We start from the raw sequence: 4201 nt of genomic DNA, 5'->3' as shown, positions 1-4201 counted from the left end.
AAATTCATGCAAGCTTGCTTGCACGAAAAAAATAGATTTCTCAAAGAACCATTTGTAAATACATGAGTAGAATAAGAGCTTGTTTTTATAATAACGGTTCAATAATGGAGTCCATTTACTTATTTTTTTAAGAACAGAATCAAAGGTTTCGAATCAACTTTTAGTATTATCTGTAAACTGTGCATGTAAAGCTAATGGTTTACTTACCACCAATTCTAGCTGTTAGTCTACATTCTAAAAATATTTCAACGCTAATACCGGAAAAAAGTGTTTCAGCCACTGATCATCAAATTTAATTTAAGACCTTAAGGCTAACATGACCATAAAAAGGCAACCTGTAAATTTTTCTCGTAAAATATATGGCCACTGACCGTAAATTAGCGCCTTGTCAGCAAAATTTATCTCGAATTGAAGCTCGTTGAAACTCATATGATTTGTTTGTTGAATCAAGGTGAACCAGAGAAAGCGGCGAATGTAGTGCTGCCATATTAAACGAAAAGTCAGAGGTGCGTGCTCGTATTCACAAGAGTGCATTAGAGGTATTTTTTGGCGCATTGAATCCGGTACCTTTATACCTGTTGGGAAAATGTAAAGAAATAGAAATGTAAACAGTATTTTCCTCTTGGCTGTGTCACTTCCTGTGGGAAGTTGGGTCACTTCCTGTTATCTCAGCTAGAAGGAAGTGGATGTTTCTGTTTTTAGTCAGTTATATCTTTGCTTTGGATGGAAGATGTTTGTTCTCTTATGTTATGTTTAGAGAGAGCTATGTGATGTTAAAGAGTTATGTTTAGTTTAATTGAATGTAGTTTTTCTTACTTTATATTTAAAGATTTATATTCAATAAATATAGTTGTACCTTTTCCATGAAGTGAATTCTTGAGTAGTAATAGATGTCTTCAATATCTTATACTTAGTAAGCTGGCCCCTATTTTACAACATTGGTTATGGGCCAGGACATTTTAGAAGGGGGCCGTGAACAATTTGTATTGATATTTAGAAATATATTCTGAAGAACTTTTATAGAGAATGGCTTTGCTACCAGAAGGCTTTAACTTATTAAGTTATGATAATTGGGACAGGTGGAAAACAGACATTAAAATTTTGTTATTAGATAAAGGCTGCTGGAAATTTATTGATGGAAAAGAAGAAGAGTTGGAAGTTTCAGCTACAAGAACAGAAAAACAGGAATTTGAATTAAGAAGAGATAGATCATTTTCTACATTGTATTATGCAATTCAGCCCGAATTCAGACCACATATTCAAGATTGTCTAGATGGTAAAAAGGCTTGGGAGAAATTGGTTCAGCATTTTGAGCCAAAAACAAGAGCTAGACTCATTCAGATACTTGATGAGTTTTTTAGCATAAAGTATCAAGCTAATGAAAGTATAGGCCTTTTTATTGCTAGACTTAAAACATCAGTGAAAAAGCTTAGTGAAGCAGGTCATGAATTAAATCAGTTGTTTCAAGGCTTCCAAGCAATAAGGCATCTACCACCTGAGTTCTCCGGTATAGTTCAGTTAATTTATCGTTGGAAGGATGAAGATTTTACGATTGATAAAATTGCCGAAGAACTGATAAGAGAAGAAAGCAGACTTACACAAGTGAAAGCTGATATTCGTCCAGAGGTTAGTGCGTTTAGCATTTCTTCTATAAGTAAAGATGAAGAAAGATATGGAGACAGAAAAAAATCTCAAAGTAAATTTGTAGAAAGTAATAGAAAAGTCATTGGGCCATGTCATCACTGCCACAAGTATGGACATTTAGTTGCAAATTGTAGAGATAGATATGCTAGAAATATAAACAGAAAAGGAATTTCAACGATCAGACAGCTGCTTTAGTTGAGACTTATTCAACACACTCTGTGGAAGTTGGTGAAACCATGATTAAAAATTATGATAAAATATGGGTTTTGGATTCCGCTGCAACTACACATTTCTGTAAAGTCAAGTTATGAAGAAACAAATAATGTAAGCATGGCTTTGGCTGTTGGGGATACTTCTAGTAAGGTACTGGGAAAAGGAACTGTTGAATTTTCAATTAAAGTAGGAGGAGAAATGAGTAATATAACTTTAACAAATGTTTTATACAACCCAAGTATTCGAAGAAACCTAATATCTATTTCACGATTAGAAGCTGCAGGGGCTAATTTTGTTGGAACTAAAGGAAAATTATGGATTTATTCAAATGATTGGTTGAAGTTATTTTATGCCACTAGAAAAGACGGATTGTACTACCTGAAGCCATACAAATATAAAACTGGAACTCCAAAAACTGAAAATAGTGGATTTAATGTTGGCACTTGTAAATCAGGAACAGATATAGCTACATTGTGGCATAGGAGATATTGTCATATTAATTTTGACTACCTTAAGGAAACTAGCAAGAACCAGAGTGTAAGGGGATTACCTAATATAGAAAAAGCAGATGAAAATTGTGACACTTGCCTCCTTGCCAAGTCCAATAGAATCTCATTTAAATCAATTCCAAGTCGTACTTCTCAACCACTTGAAGTAGTATATAAGGATATCTGTGGTCCTATGCCGAAAACTTCAAAAGAAGGAAATAGGTATTTTTTGGCAATTATAGATTATTACAGTCGTGCAGTAGTTTTATACCTTATGAGGAATAAAAGTGAAGCATTTAGGAAATTTAGGAATTATCATGCAAAGATGGAACGCTTAACTGAAAGAAAATTAAAGTGTATCAGGAGTGAAAATGGCGGTGAGTTCTGCAATGACCAATTTGAACAATACTTAGAAAATCATGGAATTTGTGCTGAGCGAACTAATTGCTATACGCCAGAAGAAAATGGTGCGTGTGAAAGATTTAATAGAACTGCTCTGGATGCCATTAAATCTATGTTGAAGGATAGTAACATGAATGAAGAATGGTGGGATGAAGCAGTATGTCGTTTTGTTCATACGTGGAACAGAATTTCAAGAAAAGGAAAGAAAACACCGTATGAGATGTTGTATGGAAAGAAACCACCAGTAATGTATTTTAAAGTTTTTGGATGTATGGCTTATGTTGGTGTACCTAAGCAAAAGAGAAATAAATTCCAAATGCGTGCCAAAGAAGGTATAATGCTAGGTTATGCTTTTTCAACCAAAGGCTACCGTATCTACTTACCTGAAGATCGTAAAGTTATTGAAACAAAAAATGTTAAATTCAATGAAAATGAATTTTCAGTGGAAGTCATCCTGAACCCAAGTAGAAAACCAACAAGAAGAACAGAATGGAATGAAAAAGAAGAATCAAGTGATGAAGATATTATTCATAGGCCAGAATTTGACTCAAGTTGTAGTCATGAAAGCATCAAGAAGGTATCAGATTTAAACTGGTTAAGAAAAGCAACTAAACGATCAGGTGGATCTAGAAATGATATTTATTATTTCATAGAAGGGTCTAAAAACCGATTTAGGTCATCAAATGACATTGAGAAATATTGTGACAGTCATGGAATTAAATTTGAAAAAGATATATTTGATTTTAGTGGTAGGAATGAATATTCTGGTAAAGTAACCAGAAATGAAGTCAGCATAGTACAAGAAGATGAAGCAAATTTAATTGAGTATAATATTCCAAAAAGCTACAAAGAAGCAGTTGAGTCAAGAAATTGTGAAAAATGGAAGAATGCAATGGAAGAGGAAATTGAAATGATGAAGAAAAGAGAAGTGTGGTCATTGGTAGAGAAACCGAAAGATACTAAAGTGATAGGTAGTAGATGGGTGTACAACCTAAAAACCGATGAATCGAATAAAATTGTGAGACATAAAGCCAGACTTGTTGCACAAGGATTTAAGCAACAACAGGGTATTGACTATTACGAAGTGTATAGTCCTGTGGTTAATTTTTCTCTCATAAGACTATGTTTTGCTATTTTTGTAGGTTTGATGAACTGGGTTCACTGTCAAGTCGATGTAAAAAGTGCATATTTATATGCAGACTTAACAGAAGAAATTTATATGGCACAACCTGAAGGTTTTGTAGTGGATCCATCAAAAGTGTGTAGATTAAAAAAGGCAATATATGGATTACATCAATCAGGACGTGAGTGGTACACTGAAGTAACTAGTGTGTTATATGAATTAAAGCTTGAAAAATTAGATTGGTGCAATGGAATATTCACAGGAGATAATGTGTTGCTATTGTTATATGTAGATGATATTGTGATAATGGGAAAAAGTCAAAAGCACATAG

Source organism: Parasteatoda tepidariorum, chromosome 5 (genome assembly GCF_043381705.1).
Source record: "Parasteatoda tepidariorum isolate YZ-2023 chromosome 5, CAS_Ptep_4.0, whole genome shotgun sequence".
Lineage (NCBI taxonomy): Eukaryota > Metazoa > Arthropoda > Arachnida > Araneae > Theridiidae > Parasteatoda > Parasteatoda tepidariorum.
This window is presented reverse-complemented; position numbering follows the sequence as displayed.